Here is an 18,897-nt window from a genome sequence, read left to right on the forward strand (position 1 = left end):
CTGTTCCCATGAGGCACAGGGTCAAGACTGATTTGCATATGGCCAGGTCTAAACTGAGGTGGCATGGTGAGCAAAAGAATGATGGATTTAACCCAGATCTCTTGACTGGGGGTGAATGTTTTGTTTTGTTCTGCATTCCGTCCATCAATTGTGTACCTTTTGCTTTCTCGCCCTAAGTGCGCCTGATATGCCCAGACGTGGGTCCTGGGCTCACTGTGCCACTGGAAACAAGCTATTTGGCTAAAGAGGGGTGAAACCCCGAAACCGGTCCTAGGATGCTTGTTTCCTGTCCATGGAAGACCTGGCTTGGCAGTTCGGGCTGGACTGTTCCCATGAGGTACAGGGTCAAGACTGATTTGCATATGGCCAGGTCTAAACTGGGGTGGCATGGTGAGCAAAAGAATGATGGATTTAACCCAAATCTCTTGACTGGGGGTGAATGTTTTGATTTGTTCTGCATTCCGTCCATCAATTGTGTGTCTTTTGCTATCTCGCCCTAAGTGCGCCTGATATGCCCAGACGTGGGTCCTGGGCTCACTGTGCCACTGGAAACAAGCTATTTGGCTAAAGAGGGGTGAAACCCCGAAACCGGTCCTAGGATGCTTGTTTCCTGTCCATGGAAGACCTGGCTTGGCAGTTCGGGCTGGACTGTTCCCATGAGGCACAGGGTCAAGACTGATTTGCATATGGCCAGGTCTAAACTGAGGTGGCATGGTGAGCAAAAGAATGATGGATTTAACCCAGATCTCTTGACTGGTGGTGAATGTTTTGATTTGTTCTGCATTCCGTCCATCAATTGTGTACCTTTTGCTTTCTCGCCCTAAGTGCGCCAGGTATGCCCAGACGTGGGTCCTGGGCTCACGATCCCACTGGAATCAAGCCATCCTGGCTGAAGAGGGGTGAAACCCAGAAACCGGTCCTAGGATGCTTGTTTCTGGTCCAGGGAGGACCTAGCTTGGCAGTTGGGGCTGGACTGTTCCCATGAGGCACAGGGTCAAGACTGATTTGCATATGGCCAGGTCTAAACTGGGGTGGCATGGAGATCAAAAGAATGATGGATTTAACCCAGATCTCTTGACTGGGTGTGAATGTTTTGATTTGTTCTGCTTTCCGTCCATCAATTGTGTGTCTTTTGCTTTCTCGCCCTAAGTGCGCCAGGTATGCCCAGACGTGGGTCATGGGCTCACTGTGACACTGGAATCAAGCTATCCTGGCTGAAGAGGGGTGAAACCCCGAAACCGGTCCTAGGATGCTTGTTTCTGGTCCAGGGAGGACCTGGCTTGGCAGTTCGGGCTGGACTGTTCCCATGAGGCACAGGGTCAAGACTGATATGCATATGTCCAGGTCTACCTGGGGTGGCAGGGTGAGCAAAGAAATGATGGATTTAACCCAGATGTCTTGACTGGGGGTGAATGTTTTGATTTGTTCTACATTCCGTCCATCAATTGTGTGTCTTTTGCTTTCTCGCCCTAAGTGCGCCAGGTATGCCCAGACTTGGGTCCTGGGCTCACTGTGCCACTGGGATCAAGCTATCCTGACTGAAGAGGGGTGAAACCCAGAAACCAGTCCTAGGATGCTTGTTTCCGGTCCAGGGAGGACCTGGCTTGGCAGTTCAGGCTGGACTGTCGCCATTAGGCACAGGGTCAAGATTGATTTGCATATTGCCAGGTCTAAACTGGGGTGGCATGGTGAGCAGAAGAATGATGGATTTAACCCAGGTCTCTTGACTGGGGGTTAATGTTTTGATTTGTTCTCCATTCCGTCCATCAATTGTGTGTCTTTTGCTTTCTCGCCCTAAGTGCGCAAGGTATGTCCAGACGTGGATCCTGGGCTCACTGTGCCACTGGACTCAAGCTATCCTGGCTGAAGAGGTTTGAAACCCCGAAACCGGTCCTAGGATGCTTGTCTCCGGTCCAGGGACGACCTGGCTTGGCAGTTCAGGCTGGACTGTTCCCATGAGGCACAGGGTCAAGACTGATTTGCATATGGCCAGGTCTAAACTGGGATGACATGTTGAGGAAAAGAAGGATGGATTTAACCCAGATCTCTTGACTAGGGGTGAATGTTTTGATGTGTTCTGCATTCCATCCATCAATTGTGTGTCTTTTGCTTTCTCACCCTAAGTGTGCCAGGTATGCCCAGATGTGGGTCCTGGGCTCACTGTGCCACTGGAATCAAGCTATCCTGGCTGAAGAACGGTGAAACCCCAAAACCGGTCCTAGGATGCTTGTTTCCGGCCCAGGGAGTACCTCTCTTGGCAGTTCGATCTGGACTATTCCCATGAGGCACAGGGTCAAGACTGATTTGCATATGGCCAGGTCTAAACTGGGGTGGCATGGTGAGCAAAAGAATGATGGATTTAACCCTAATCTCTTGACTGGGGGTGAATGTTTTAATTTGTTCTCCACTTCGTCCATCAATTGTGTGTCTTTTGCTATCTCGCCCTAAGTGTGCCTGATATGCCCAGACGTGGGTCCTGGGCTCACTGTGCCACTGGAAACAAGCTATTTGGCTAAAGAGGGGTGAAACCCCGAAACCGGTCCTAGGATGCTTGTTTCCGGTCCAGGGAGGACCTGGCTTGGCAGTTCAGGCTGGACTGTCGCCATTAGGCACAGGGTCAAGATTGATTTGCATATTGCCAGGTCTAAACTGGGGTGGCATGGTGAGCAGAAGAATGATGGATTTAACCCAAATCTCTTGACTGGGGGTGAATGTTTTGATTTGTTCTGCATTCCGTCCATCAATTGTGTGTCTTTGCTATCTCGCCCTAAGTGCGCCTGATATGCCCAGACGTGGGTCCTGGGCTCACTGTGCCACTGGAAACAAGCTATCTGGCTGAAGAGGGGTGAAACCCCGAAACCGGTCCTAGGATGCTTGTTTCCTGTCCATGGAAGACCTGGCTTGGCAGTTCGGGCTGGAATGTTCCCATGAGGTACAGGGTCAAGACTGATATGCATATGGCCAGGTCTAACTGGGGTGGCATGGTGAGCAAAAGAATGATGGATTTAACCCAGATGTCTTGACTGGGGGTGAATGTTTTGATTTGTTCTCCATTCCGTCCATCAATTGTGTGTCTTTTGCTTTCTCGCCCTAAGTGCGCAAGGTATGTCCAGACGTGGATCCTGGGCTCACTGTGCCACTGTACTCAAGCTATCCTGGCTGAAGAGGTTTGAAACCCCGAAACCGGTCCTAGGATGCTTGTTTCCGGTCCAGGGACGACCTGGCTTGGCAGTTCAGGCTGGACTGTTCCCATGAGGCACAGGGTCAAGACTGATTTGCATATGGCCAGGTCTAAACTGGGATGACAAGGTGAGCAAAAGAAGGATGGATTTAACCCAGATCTCTTGACTAGGGGTGAATGTTTTGATGTGTTCTGCATTCCGTCCATCAATTGTGTGTCTTTTGCTTTCTCACCCTAAGTGTGCCAGGTATGCCCAGATGTGGGTCCTGGGCTCACTGTGCCACTGGAATCAAGCTATCCTGGCTGAAGAGGGGTGAAACCCCAAAACCGGTCCTAGGATGCTTGTTTCCGGCCCAGGGAGTACCTCTCTTGGCAGTTCGAGATGGACTATTCCCATGAGGCACAGGGTCAAGACTGATTTGCATATGGCCAGGTCTAAACTGGGGTGGCATGGTGAGCAAAAGAATGATGGATTTAACCCAAATCTCTTGACTGGGGGTGAACGTTTTGATTTGTTCTGCATTCCGTCCATCAATTGTGTGTCTTTTGCTTTCTCGCCCTAAGTGCGCCAGGTATGCCCAGACGTGGGTCCTGGGCTCACTGTGCCACTGGAATCAAGCTATCCTGGCTGAAGAGGGTAAAACCCCGAAACCTGTCCTAGAGGGCTTGTTTCCAGTCCAGGGAGGTCCTGGCTTGGCAGTTCGGGCTGGACTGTTCCCATGAGGCACAGGGTCAAGACTGATTTGCATATGGCCAGGTCTAAACTGAGGTGGCATGGTGAGCAAAAGAATGATGGATTTAACCCAGATCTCTTGACTGGGGGTGAATGTTTTGATTTGTTCTGCATTCCGTCCATCAATTGTGTACCTTTTGCTTTCTTGTCCTAAGTGCGCCAGGTATGCCCAGACGTGGGTCCTGGGCTCACGATCCCACTGGAATCAAGCTATCCTGGCTGAAGAGGGGTGAAACCCAGAAACCGGTCCTAGAATGCTTGTTTCGGGTCCAGGGAGGACCTAGCTTGGCAGTTGGGGCTGAACTGTTCCCATGAGGCACAGGGTCAAGACTGATTTGCATATGGCCAGGTGTAAACTGGGGTGGCATGGTGAGCAAAAGAATGATGGATTTAATGCAGATCTCTTGACTGGGTGTGAATGTTTTGATTTGTTCTGCATTCCGTCCATCAATTGTGTGTCTTTTGCTTTCTCGCCCTAAGTGCGCCAGGTATCCCCAGACGTGGGTCCTGGGCTCACTGTGCCACTGGAATCAAGCTATCCTGGCTGAAGAGGGGTGAAACCCCGAAACCAGTCCTAGGATGCTTGTTTCCGGTCCAGGGAGGACCTGGCTTGGCAGTTGGGGCTGGACTGTTCCCGTGAGGCACAGGGTCAAGACTGATTTGTATATGTCCAAGTCTAAACTGGGGTGGCATGGTGAGCAAAAGAAGGATGGATTTAACCCAGATCTCTTGACTGGGTTGAATGTTTTGATTTGTTTTGCATTCCGTCCATCAATTATGTGTCTTTTGCTTTCTCGCCCTAGGTGCGCCAGATATGCCCAGACATGGGTCCTGGGCTCACTGTGCCACTAGAATAAAGCTATCCTGGCTGAAGAGGGTGAAACCTCGAAACCGTTCATAGGATGCTTGTTTCCAGTCCAGGGAGGACCTGGCTTGGCAGTTCGGGCTGGACTGTTCCCATGAGGCACAGGGTCAAGACTGATATGCATATGTCCAGGTCTAACTGGGGTGGCAAGGTGAGCAAAAGAATGATGGATTTAACCCAGTTGTCTTGACTGGGGGTGAATGTTTTGATTTGTTCTGCATTCCGTCCATCAATTGTGTACCTTTTGCTTTCTTGTCCTAAGTGCGCCAGGTATGCCCAGACGTGGGTCCTGGGCTCACTGTGCCACAGGAATCAAGCTATCCTGGCTGAAGAGGAGTGAAACCCCGAAACTGGTCCTAGGATGCTTGTTTCTGATCCAGGGAGGACCTGACTTGGCAGTTCGGGCTGGACTGTTCCGATGAGGCACAGGGTCAAGACTGATTTGCATATGGCCAGGTCTAAACTGGGGTGGCATGGTGAGCAAAAGAAGGCTGGATTTAACCCAAATCTCTTGACTGGGGTGAACGTTTTGATTTGTTCTGCATTCCGTCCATCAATTGTGTGTCTTTTGCTTTCTCGCCCTAAGTGCGCCAGGTATGCCCAGACGTGGGTCCTGGGCTCACAGTGCCACTGGAATCAAGCTATCCTGGCTGAAGAGGATGAAACCCCGAAACCGGTCCTAGGATGCTTGTTTCCGGTCCAGGGAGGACCTGGCTTGGCAGTTCGGGGTAGACTGTTCCCATGAGGCACAGGGTCAAGACTGATTTGCATAAGGCCAGGTCTAAACTGGGGTGGCATGGTGGGCAAAAGAATGATGGATTTAACCCAGATCTCTTGACTGGGGGTGAATGTTTTGATTTGTTCTGCATTCCGTCCATCAATTGTGTGTCTTTTGCTTTCTCTCCCTAAGTGCGCCAGGTATGCCCAGACGTGGGTCCTGGGCTCACTGTGCCACTGGCATCAAGCTATCCTGGCTGAAGGTGGGTGAAAGCCCAAAACCGGTCCTAGGATGTTGTTTCCGGTCCAAGGAGGACCTGGTTTGGCAGTTCGGGCTGGACTGTTCCCATGACACACAGGGTCAAGACTGATTTGCATATGGCCAGGTCTAAACTGGGGTGGCATGGTGAGCAAAAGAATGATGGATTTAATCCAGCTCTCTTTACTGGGGGTGAATGTTTTGATTTGTTCTGCATTCCGTCCATCAATTGTGTGTCTTTTGCTTTCTCGCCCCAAGTGCGCCAGGTATCCCCAGACATGGGTCCTGGGCTCACTGTGCCACTGGAATCAAGCTATCCTGGCTGAAGAGGGGTGAAAACCCGAAACCGGTCCTAGGATGCTTGTTTCTGGTCCAGGGAGGACCTGGCTTGGCAGTTGGGACTGGACTGCTCCTGTGAGGCACAGGGTCAAGACTGATTTGCATATGGCCAAGTCTAAACTGGGGTGGCATGGTATGCAAAAGAAGGATGGATTTAACCCAGATCTCTTGACTGGTGTGAATGTTTTGATTTGTTTTGCATTCCGTCCATCAATTACGTGTCTTTTGCTTTCTCGCCCTAAGTGCGCCAGATATGCCCAAACATGGGTCCTGGGCTCACTGTGCCACTGGAATAAAACAATCCTGGCTGAAGAGGGTGATACCCCGAAACCGTTCATAGGATGCTTGTTTCCGGTCCAGGGAGGACCTGGCTTGGCAGTTCGGGCTGGACTGTTCCCATGAGGCACAGGGTCAAGACTGATTTGCATATGGCCAGGTCTAAACTGGGGTGGCATGGTGGGCAAAAGAAGGCTGGATTTAACCCAGATCTCTTGACTGGGGTGAACGTTTTGATTGGTTCTGCATACCGTCCATCAATTGTGTGTCTTTTGCTTTCTCGCCCTAAGTGTGCCAGGTATGCCCAGACGTGGGTCCTGGGCTCATTGTGCCACTGGAATCAAGCTATCCTGGCTGAAGAGGGGTGAAACCCCGAAACCGGTCCTAGTGAGCTTGTTTCCGGTCCAGAGAGAACCTGGCTTGGCAGTTCGGGCTGGACTGTTCCCATGAGGCACAGGGTCAAGACTGATTTGCATATGGCCAGGTCTAAACTGGGGTGGCATGGTGAGCAAAAGAACGATGGATTTAACCCAGATCTCTTGACTGGGGGTGAATGTTTTGATTTGTTCTGCATTCATTCCATCAATTGTGTGTCTTTTGCTTTCTCGCCCTAAGTGCACCATATATGCCCAGACGTGGGTCCTGGGTTCACAGTGCCACTGGAATCAAGCTATCCTGGCTGAAGAGGATGAAACCCCGAAACCGGTCCCAGGATGCTTGTTTCCGATCCAGGGAGGAACTGGCTTGACAGTTCGGGCTGAACTGTTCTTATGAGGCACAGGGTCAAGACTGATTTGCATATGGGCAGGTCTAAACTGAGGTTGCATGGTGAGCAAAAGAATGATGGATTTAACCCAGATCTCTTGACTGGGGGTGAATGTTTTGATTTGTTCTGCATTCAGTCCATCAATTGTGTGTCTTTTGCTTTCTCGCCCTAAGTGCGCCAGGTATGCCCAGACGTGGGTCCTGGGCTCACTGTGACACTGGAATCAAGCTATCCTGGCTGAAGAGGGGTGAAACCCCGAAACCGGTCCTAGGATGCTTGTTTCTGGTCCAGGGAGGACCTGGCTTGGCAGTTCGGGGTGGACTGTTCCCATGAGGCACAGGGTCAAGACTGATTTGCATATGGCCAGGTCTAAACTGGGGTGGCATGGTGGGCAAAAGAATGATGGATTTAACCCAGATCTCTTAACTGGAGGTGAATGTTTTGATTTGTTCTGAATTCCGTCCGTCAATTGTGTGTCTTTTGCTTTCTCGCCCTAAGTGCGCCAGGTATGCCCAGACGTGGGTCCTGGGCTCACTGTGCCACTGGAATCAAGATTTCCTGGCTGAAGAGGGGTGAAACCCCAAAACCGGTCCTAGGATGCTTGTTTCAAGTCCAGGGAGGGCCTGGCTTGGCAGTTCGGGGTGGACTGTTCCCATGAGGCACAGGGTCAAGACTGATTTGCATATGGCCAGGTCTAAACTGGGGTGGCGTGGTGGGCAAAAGAATAATGGATTTAACCCAGATCTCTTGACTGGGGGTGAATGTTTTGATTTGTTCTGCATTCAGTCCATCAATTGTGTGTCTTTTGCTTTCTCGCCCTAAGTGCGCCAGGTATGCCCAGACATGGGTCATGGGCTCACTGTGACACTGGAATCAAGCTATCCTGACTGAAGAGGGGTGAAACACCGAAACCAGTCGTAGGATGCTTGTTTCCGGACCAGGGAGGACCTGGCTTGGCAGTTCGGGCTGGACTGTTCCCATGAGGCACAGGGTCAAGACTGATTTGCATATGGCCACGTCTAAACCGGGGTGGCATGGTGAGCAAAAGAATGAAGGATTTAACCCAGATCTATTGACTGGGGGTGAATGTTTTGATTTGTTCTGCATTCCGTCCATCAATTGTGTGTCTTTTGCTTTCTCGCCCGAAGTGCGCCAGGTATGCCCAGATGCGGGTCCTGGGCTCACTGTGCCACTGGCATCAAGCTATCCTGGCTGAAGGTGGGTGAAAGCCCAAAACCGGTCCTAGGATGCTTGTTTCCGGTCCAGGGAGGACCTGGTTTGGCAGTTCGGGCTGGACTGTTCCCATGACACACAGGGTCAAGACTGATTTGCATATGGCCAGGTCTAAACTGGGGTGGCATGGTGAGCAAAAGAATGATGGATTTAACCCAGATCTCTTTACTGGGGGTGAATGTTTTGATTTGTTCTGCATTCCGTCCATCAATTGTGTGTCTTTTGCTTTCTCGCCCTAAGTGCGCCAGGTATGCCCAGACGTGGGTCCTGGGCTCACGGTGCCACTGGGATCAAGCTATCCTGACTGAAGATGGGTGAAACCCAGAAACCAGTCCTAGGATGCTTGTTTCCGGTCCAGGGAGGACCTGACTTGGCAGTTCAGGCTGGACTGTCGCCATTAGGCACAGGGTCAAGATTGATTTGCACATTGCCAGGTCTAAACTGGGGAGGCATGGTGAGCAGAAGAATGATGGATTTAACCCAGGTCTCTTGACTAGGGGTTCATGTTTTGATTTGTTCTCCATTCCGTCCATCAATTGTGTGTCTTTTGCTTTCTCGCCCTAAGTGCGCAAGGTATGTCCAGACGTGGATCCTGGGCTCACTGTGCCACTGGACTCAAGCTATCCTGGCTGAAGAGATTTGAAACCCCGAAACCGGTCCTAAGATGCTTGTTTCCGGTCCAGTGACGACCTGGCTTGGCAGTTCAGGCTGGACTGTTCCCATGAGGCACAGGGTCAAGACTGATTTGCATATGGCCAGGTCTAAACTGGGATGACATGGTGAGCAAAAGAAGAATGGATTTAACCCAGATCTCTTGACTAGGGGTGAATGTTTTGATGTGTTCTGCATTCCGTCCTTCAATTGTGTGTCTTTTGCTTTCTCACCCTAAGTGTGCCAGGTATGCCCAGATGTGGGTCCTGGGCTCACTGTGCCACTGGATGCAATCTATCCTGGCTGAAGAGGGGTGAAACCCCAAAACCGGTCCTAGGATGCTTGTTTCCGGCCCAGGGAGTACCTCTCTTGGCAGTTCGAGCTGGACTATTCCCATGAGGCACAGGGTCAAGACTGATTTGCATATGGCCAGGTCTAAACTGGGGTGGCTTGGTGAGCAAAAGAATGATGGATTTAACCCAAATCTCTTGACTGGGGGTGAATGTTTTGATTTGTTCTGCATTCCGTCCATCAATTGTGTGTCTTTGCTATCTCGCCCTAAGTGCGCCTGATATGCCCAGACGTGGGTCCTGGGCTCACTGTGCCACTGGAAACAAGCTATCTGGCTGAAGAGGGGTGAAACCCCGAAACCGGTCCTAGGATGCTTGTTTCCTGTCCATGGAAGACCTGGCTTGGCAGTTCGGGCTGGAATGTTCCCATGAGGTACAGGGTCAAGACTGATGTGCATATGGCCAGGTCTAACTGGGGTGGCATGGTGAGCAAAAGAATGATGGATTTAACCCAGATGTCTTGACTGGGGGTGAATGTTTTGATTTGTTCTGCATTCCGTCCATCAATTGTGTGTCTTTTGCTTTCTCGCCCTAAGTGCGCCAGGTATGCCCAGACGTGGGTCCTGGGCTCACTGTGCCACTGGAATCAAGCTATCCTGGCTGAAGAGGGTAAAACCCCGAAACCTGTCCTAGGGTGCTTGTTTCCAGTCCAGGGAGGTCCTGGCTTGGCAGTTCGGGCTGGACTGTTCCCATGAGGCACAGGGTCAAGACTGATTTGCATATGGCCAGGTCTAAACTGAGGTGGCATGGTGAGCAAAAGAATGATGGATTTAACCCAGATCTCTTGACTGGGGGTGAATGTTTTGATTTGTTCTGCATTCCGTCCATCAATTGTGTACCTTTTGCTTTCTCGCCCTAAGTGCGCCAGGTATGCCCAGACGTGGGTCCTGGGCTCACGATCCCACTGGAATCAAGCCATCCTGGCTGAAGAGGGGTGAAACCCAGAAACCGGTCCTAGGATGCTTGTTTCGGGTCCAGGGAGGACCTAGCTTGGCAGTTGGGGCTGGACTGTTCCCATGAGGTACAGGGTCAAGACTGATTTGCATATGGCCAGGTCTAAACTGGGGTGGCATGGTGAGCAAAAGAATGATGGATTTAACCCAGATCTCTTGACGGGGTGTGAATGTTTTGATTTGTTCTGCTTTCCGTCCATCAATTGTGTGTCTTTTGCTTTCTCGCCCTAAGTGCGCCAGGTATGCCCAAACGTGGGTCATGGGCTCACTGTGACACTGGAATCAAGCTATCCTGACTGAAGAGGGGTGAAACCCAGAAACCAGTCCTAGGATGCTTGTTTCCGGTCCAGGGAGGACCTGGCTTGGCAGTTGGGGCTGGACTGTTCCCGTGAGGCACAGGGTCAAGACTGATTTGCATATGGCCAAGTCTAAACTGGGGTGGCATGGAGAGCAAAAGAAGGATGGATTTAACCCAGATCTCTTGACTGGGGTGAATGTTTTGATTTGTTTTGCATTCCGTCCATCAATTATGTGTCTTTTGCTTTCTCGCCCTAAGTGCGCCAGATATGCCCAGACATGGGTCCTGGGCTCACTGTGCCACTAGAATAAAGCTATCCTGGCTGAAGAGGGTGAAACCCCGAAACCGTTCATAGGATGCTTGTTTCCGGTCCAGGGAGGACCTGGCTTGGCAGTTCGGGCTGGACTGTTCCCATGAGGCACAGGGTCAAGACTGATATGCATATGTCCAGGTCTAACTGGGGTGGCAGGGTGAGCAAAGGAATGATGGATTTAACCCAGTTGTCTTGACTGGGCGTGAATGTTTTGATTTGTTCTGCATTCCGTCCATCAATTGTGTATCTTTTGCTTTCTCGCCCTAAGTGCGCCAGGTATGCCCAGACTTGGGTCCTGGGCTCACTGTGCCACAGGAATCAAGCTATCCTGGCTGAAGAGGGGTGAAACCCCGAAACTGGTCCTAGGATGCTTGTTTCTGATCCAGGGAGGACCTGACTTGGCAGTTCGGGCTGGACTGTTCCCATGAGGCACAGGGTCAAGACTGATTTGCATATGGCCAGGTCTAAACTGGGGTGGCATGGTGAGCAAAAGAAGGCTGGATTTAACCCAGATCTCTTGACTGGGGTGAACGTTTTGATTTGTTCTGCATTGCGTCCATCAATTGTGTGTCTTTTGCTTTCTCGCCCTAAGTGCGCCAGGTATGCCCAGACGTGGGTCCTGGGCTCATTGTGCCACTGGAATCAAGCTATCCTGGCTGAAGAGGAGTGAAACCCCGAAACCGGTCCTAGGGAGCTTGTTTCCGGTCCAGAGAGGACCTGGCTTGGCAGTTTGAGCTGGACTTTTCCCATGAGGCACAGGGTCAAGACTGATTTGCATATGGCCAGGTCTAAACTGGGGTGGCATGGTGAGCAAAAGAATGATGGATTTAACCCAGATCTCTTGATTGGGGGTGAATGTTTTGATTTGTTCTGCATTCATTCCATCAATTGTGTGTCTTTTGCTTTCTCGACATAAGTGCACCATATATGCCCAGACGTGGGTCCTGGGCTCACAGTGCCACTGGAATCAAGCTATCCTGGCTGAAGAGGATGAAACCCCGAAACCGGTCCCAGGATGCTTGTTTCCTATTCAGGGAGGAACTGGCTTGACAGTTCGGGCTGAACTGTTCCTATGAGGCACAGGGTCAAGACTGATTTGCATATGGCCAGGTCTAAACTGGGGTGGCATAGTGAGCAAAAGAAGAATGGATTTAACTCAGATCTATTGACTGGGGGTGAATGTTTTGATTTGTTCTGCATTCTGTCTATCAATTGTGTGTCCTTTGCTTTCTCGCCCTAAGTGCGCCAGGTATGCCCAGACGTGGGTCCTGGGCTCACTGTGCCACTGGACTCAAGCTATCCTGGCTGAAGAGTGGTGAAATCCCGAAACCGGTCCTAGGATGCTTGTTTCCGATCCAGGGAGGACCTGGCTTGGCAGTTCGGGCTGGACTGTTCCGATGAGGCACAGGGTCAAGACTGATTTGCATATGGCCAGGTCTAAACTGGGGTGGCATGGTGAGCAAAAGAAGGATGGATTTAACCCAGATTTCTTGACTGGGGGTGAATGTTTTGATTTGTTCTGCATTCTGTCTATCAGTTGTGTGTCTTTTACTTTCTCACCCTAAGTGCGCCAGGTATGCCCAGACATGGGTCCTGGGCTCACTGTGCCACTGGAATCAAGCTATCCTGACTGAAGAGGGGTGAAACTCAGAAACCAGTCCTAGGATTCTTGTTTCCGGTCCAGGGAGGACCTGGCCTGGCAGTTCAGGCTAGACCGTCGCAATTAGGCACAGGGTCAAGACTGATTTGCATATTGCCAGGTCTAAACTGGGGTGGCATGGTGAGCAGAAGAATGATGGATTTAACCTAGGTCTCTTGACTGGGGGTGAATGTTTTGATTTGTTCTCCATTCCGTCCATCAATTGTGTGTCTTTTGCTTTCTCGCCCTAAGTGCGCAAGGTATGCCCAGACGTGGATCCTGGGCTCACTGTGCCACTGGACTCAAGCTATCCTGGCTGAAGAGGGTTAAAACCCCGAAACCGGTCCTAGGATGCTTGTTTCCGGTCCAGGGAGGACCTGGCTTGGCAGTTCGGGCTGGACTGTTCCCATGAGGCACAGGGTCAAGACTGATTTGCATATGGCCAGGTCTAAACTGGGGTGGCATGGTGAGCAAAAGAAGGATGGATATAACCCAGATCTCTTGACTGGGGGTCAATGTTTTGATGTGTTCTGCATTCCGTCCATCAATTGTGTGTCTTTTGCTTTCTCACCCTAAGTGCGCCAGGTATGCCCAGATGTGGTTCCTGGGCTCACTGTGCCACTGGAATCACGCTATCCTGGCTGAAGAGGGGTGAAACCCCGAAACCGTTCCTAGGATGCTTGTTTCCGGCCCAGGGAGTACCTATCTTGGCAGTTCGAGCTGGACTGTTCCCATGAGGCACAGGGTCAAGACTGATTTGCATATGGCCAGGTCTAAACTGGGGTGGCATGGTGAGCAAAAGAATGATGGATTTAACCCAAATCTCTTGACTGGGGTTGAATGTTTTGATTTGTTCTGCATTCCGTCCATCAATTGTGTGTCTTTTGCTTTCTCGCCCTAAGTGCGCCTGATATGCCCAGACGTGGGTCCTGGGCTCACTGTGCTACTGGAATCAAGCTATCATGGCTGAAGAGGGGTGAATCCCCGAAACCGGTCCTAGGATGCTTGTTTCCGGTCCATGGAGGACCTGGCTTGGCAGTTCGGGCTGGACTGTTCCCATGAGGCACATGGTCAAGACTGATATGCATACGGCCAGGTCTAACTGGGGTGGCATTGTGAGCAAAAGAATGATGGATTTAACCCAGATGTCTTGACTGGGGGTGAATGTTTTGATTTGTTCTGCATTCCGTCCATCAATTGTGTGTCTTTTGCTTTCTCGCATTAAGTGCGCCAGGTATGCCCAGATGTGGGTCCTGGGCTCACTGTGCCACTGGACTCAAGCTATCCTGGCTGAAGAGGGTAACACCCCGAAACCTGTCCTAGGGTGCTTGTTTCCAGTCCAGGGAGGTCCTGGCTTGACAGTTCGGGCTGGACTGTTCCAATGAGGCACAGGGTCAAGACTGATTTGCATATGGCCAGGTCTAAACTGAGGTGGCATGGTGAGCAAAAGAATGATGGATTTAACCCAGATCTCTTGACTGGGGGTGAATGTTTTGATTTGTTCTGCATTCCGTCCATCAATTGTGTACCTTTTGCTTTCTTGCCCTAAGTGCGCCAGGTATGCCCAGACGTGGGTCCTGGGCTCACGATCCCACTGGAATCAAGCCATCCTGGCTGAAGAGGGGTGAAACCCAGAAACCGGTCCTAGGATGCTTGTTTCGGGTCCAGGGAGGACCTAGCTTGGCAGTTGGGGCTGGACTGTTCCCATGAGGCACAGGATCAAGACTGATTTGCATATGGCCAGCTCTAAACTGGGGTGGCATGGTGAGCAAAAGAATGATGGATTTAACCCAGATCTCTTGACTGGGTGTGAATGTTTTGATTTGTTCTGCTTTCCGTCCATCAATTGTGTGTCTTTTGCTTTCTCGCCCTAAGTGCGCCAGGTATGCCCAAACGTGGGTCATGGGCTCACTGTGACACTGGAATCAAGCTATCCTGGCTGAAGAGGGGTGAAACCCCGAAACCGGTCCTAGGATGCTTGTTTCTGGTCCAGGGAGGACCTGGCTTGGCAGTTCGGGCTGGACTGTTCCCATGAGGCACAGGGTCAAGACTGATATGCATATGTCCAGGTTTAACTGGGGTGGCAGGGTGAGCAAAGGAATGATGGATTTAACCCAGATGTCTTGACTGGGGGTGAATGTTTTGATTTGTTCTACATTCCGTCCATCAATTGTGTGTCTTTTGCTTTCTCGCCCTAAGTGCGCCAGGTATGCCCAGACTTGGGTCCTGGGCTCACTGTGCCACTGGGATCAAGCTATCCTGACTGAAGAGGGGTGAAACCCAGAAACCAGTCCTAGGTTGCTTGTTTCCGGTCCAGGGAGGACCTGGCTTGGCAGTTCAGGCTGGACTGTCGCCATTAGGCACAGGGTCAAGATTGATTTGCACATTGCCAGGTCTAAACTGGGGTGGCATGGTGAGCAGAAGAATGATGGATTTAACCCAGGTCTCTTGACTAGGGGTTAATGTTTTGATTTGTTCTCCATTCCGTCCATCAATTGTGTGTCTTTTGCTTTCTCGCCCTAAGTGCGCAAGGTATGTCCAGACGTGGATCCTGGGCTCACTGTGCCACTGGACTCAAGCTATCCTGGCTGAAGAGGTTTGAAACCCCGAAACCGGTCCTAGGATGCATGTTTCCGGTCCAGGGACGACCTGGATTGGCAGTTCAGCCTGGACTGTTCCCATGAGGCACAGGGTCAAGACTGATTTGCATATGGCCAGGTCTAAACTGGGATGACAAGGTGAGCAAAAGAAGGATGGATTTAACCCAGATCTCTTGACTAGGGGTGAATGTTTTGATGTGTTCTGCATTCCGTCCATCAATTGTGTGTCTTTTGCTTTCTCACCCTAAGTGTTCCAGGTATGCCCAGATGTGGGTCCTGGGCTCACTGTGCCACTGGAATCAAGCTATCCTGGCTGAAGAGGGGTGAAACCCCAAAACCGGTCCTAGGTTGCTTGTTTCCGGCCCAGGGAGTACCTCTCTTGGCAGTTCGAGCTGGACTATTCCCATGAGGCACAGGGTCAAGACTAATTTGCATATGGCCAGGTCTAAACTGGGGTGGCATGGTGAGCAAAAGAATGATGGATTTAACCCAAATCTCTTGACTGGGGGTGAATGTTTTGATTTGTTCTGCATTCCGTCCATCAATTGTGTGTCTTTTGCTTTCTCGCCCTAAGTGCGCCAGGTATGCCCAGACGTGGGTCCTGGGCTCACTGTGCCACTGGAATCAAGCTATCCTGGCTGAAGAGGGTAAAACCCCGAAACCTGTCCTAGGGTGCTTGTTTCCAGTCCAGGGAGGTCCTGGCTTGGCAGTTCGGGCTGGACTGTTCCCATGAGGCACAGGGTCAAGACTGATTTGCATATGGCCAGGTCTAAACTGAGGTGGCATGGTGAGCAAAAGAATGATGGATTTAACCCAGATCTCTTGACTGGGGGTGAATGTTTTGATTTGTTCTGCATTCCGTCCATCAATTGTGTACCTTTTGCTTTCTCGCCCTAAGTGCGCCAGGTATGCCCAGACGTGGGTCCTGGGCTCACGATCCCACTGGAATCAAGCTATCCTGGCTGAAGAGGGGTGAAACCCAGAAACCGGTCCTAGGATGCTTGTTTCGGGTCCAGGGAGGACCTAGCTTGGCAGTTGGGGCTGAACTGTTCCCATGAGGCACAGGGTCAAGACTGATTTGCATATGGCCAGGTCTAACCTGGGGTGGCATGGTGAGCAAAAGAAGGATGGATTTAACCCAGATCTCTTGACTGGGGTGAATGTTTTGATTTGTTTTGCATTCCGTCCATCAATTATGTGTCTTTTGCTTTCTCGCCCTAAGTGCGCCAGGTATCCCCAGACGTGGGTCCTGGGCTCACTGTGCCACTGGAATCAAGCTATCCTGGCTGAAGAGGGGTGAAACCCCGAAACCGGTCCTAGGATGCTTGTTTCCGGTCCAGGGAGGACCTGGCTTGGCAGTTGGGGCTGGACTGTTCCCGTGAGGCACAGGGTCAAGACTGATTTGCATATGGCCAAGTCTAAACTGGGGTGGCATGGAGAGCAAAAGAAGGATGGATTTAACCCAGATCTCTTGACTGGGGTGAATGTTTTGATTTGTTTTGCATTCCGTCCATCAATTATGTGTCTTTTGCTTTCTCGCCCTAAGTGCGCCAGGTATCCCCAGACGTGGGTCCTGGGCTCACTGTGCCACTGGAATCAAGCTATCCTGGCTGAAGAGGGGTGAAACCCCGAAACCGTTCATAGGATGCTTGTTTCCGGTCCAGGGAGGACCTGGCTTGGCAGTTCGGGCTGGACTGTTCCCATGAGGCACAGGGTCAAGACTGATATGCATATGTCCAGGTCTAACTGGGGTGGCAGGGTGAGCAAAGGAATGATGGATTTAACCCAGTTGTCTTGACTGGGCGTGAATGTTTTGATTTGTTCTGCATTCCGTCCATCAATTGTGTGTCTTTTGCTTTCTCGCCCTAAGTGCGCCAGGTATGCCCAGACTTGGGTCCTGGGCTCACTGTGCCACAGGAATCAAGCTATCCTGGCTGAAGAGGGGTGAAACCCCGAAACTGGTCCTAGGATGCTTGTTTCTGATCCAGGGAGGACCTGACTTGGCAGTTCGGGCTGGACTGTTCCCATGAGGCACAGGGTCAAGACTGATTTGCATATGGCCAGGTCTAAACTGGGGTGGCATGTTGAGCAAAAGAAGGATGGATTTAACCCAGATCTCTTGACTGGGGGTGAATGTTTTGATTTGTTCTGCATTCTGTCCATCAATTGTGTGTCTTTTGCTTTCTCGCCCTAAGTGCGCCAGGTATGCCCAGACATGGGTCCTGGGCTCACTGTGCCACTGGAATCAAGCTATCCTGACTGAAGAGGGGTGAAACTCAGAAACCAGTCCTAGGATTCTTGTTTCCGGTCCAGGGAGGACCTGGCTTGGCAGTTCAGGCTAGACTGTCACAATTAGGCACAGGGTCAAGACTGATTTGCATATTGCCAGGTCTAAACTGGGGTGGCATGGTGAGCAGAAGAATGATGGATTTAACCTAGGTCTCTTGACTGGGGGTGAATGTTTTGATTTGTTCTCCATTCCGTCCATCAATTTTGTGTCTTTTGCTTTCTCGCCCTAAGTGTGCCAAGTATGCCCAGACGTGGGTCCTGGGCTCACTGTGCCACTGGAATCAAGCTATCCTGGCTGAAGAGGGGTGCAACCCCGAAAACGGTCCTAGGATTCTTGTTTCCGGTCCAGGGAGGACCTGGCTTGGCAGTTCGGGCTGGACTGTTCTGATGAGGCACAGGGTCAAGACTGATTTGCATATGGCCAGGTCTAAACTGGGGTGGCATGGTGAGCAAAAGAAGGATGGATTTAACCCAGATTTCTTGACTGGGGGTGAATGTTTTGATTTGTTCTGCATTCTGTCTATCAGTTGTGTGTCTTTTGCTTTCTCACCCTAAGTGCGCCAGGTATGCCCAGACATGGGTCCTGGGCTCACTGTGCCACTGGAATCAAGCTATCCTGACTGAAGAGGGGTGAAACTCAGAAACCAGTCCTAGGATTCTTGTTTCCGGTCCAGGGAGGACCTGGCTTGGCAGTTCAGGCTAGACTGTCACAATTAGGCACAGGGTCAAGACTGATTTGCATATTGCCAGGTCTAAACTGGGGTGGCATGGTGAGCAGAAGAATGATGGATTTAACCTAGGTCTCTTGACTGGGGGTGAATGTTTTGATTTGTTCTCCATTCCGTCCATCAATTTTGTGTCTTTTGCTTTCTCGCCCTAAGTGTGCCAAGTATGCCCAGACGTGGGTCCTGGGCTCACTGTGCCACTGGAATCAAGCTATCCTGGCTGAAGAGGGGTGCAACCCCGAAAACGGTCCTAGGATTCTTGTTTCCGGTCCAGGGAGGACCTGGCTTGGCATTTCGGGCTGGACTGTTCCCATGAGGCACAGGGTCAAGACTGATTTGCATATGGCCAGGGTTAAAACTGGGGTGGCATGGTGAGCAAAAGAAGGATGGATTTAACCCAGATCTCTTGACTGGAGGTGAATGTTTTGATTTGTTCTGCATTCTGTCTATCAATTGTGTGTCTTTTGCTTTCTCGCACTAAGTGCGCCAGGTATGCCCAGATGTGGGTCCTGGGCTCACTGTGCCACTGGACTCAAGCTATCCTGGCTGAAGAGTGGTGAAACCCGAAACTGGTCCTAGGATACTTGTTTCCGATCCAGGGAGGACCTGGCTTGGCATTTCGGGTTGGACTCTTCCCATGAGGCACAGCGTCAAGACTGATTTGCATATGGCCAGGTCTAAACTGGGTTGCAATGGTGAGAAAAAGAATG

Source organism: Triturus cristatus, chromosome 1_1 (genome assembly GCF_964204655.1).
Source record: "Triturus cristatus chromosome 1_1, aTriCri1.1, whole genome shotgun sequence".
NCBI classification, from domain to species: domain Eukaryota; kingdom Metazoa; phylum Chordata; class Amphibia; order Caudata; family Salamandridae; genus Triturus; species Triturus cristatus.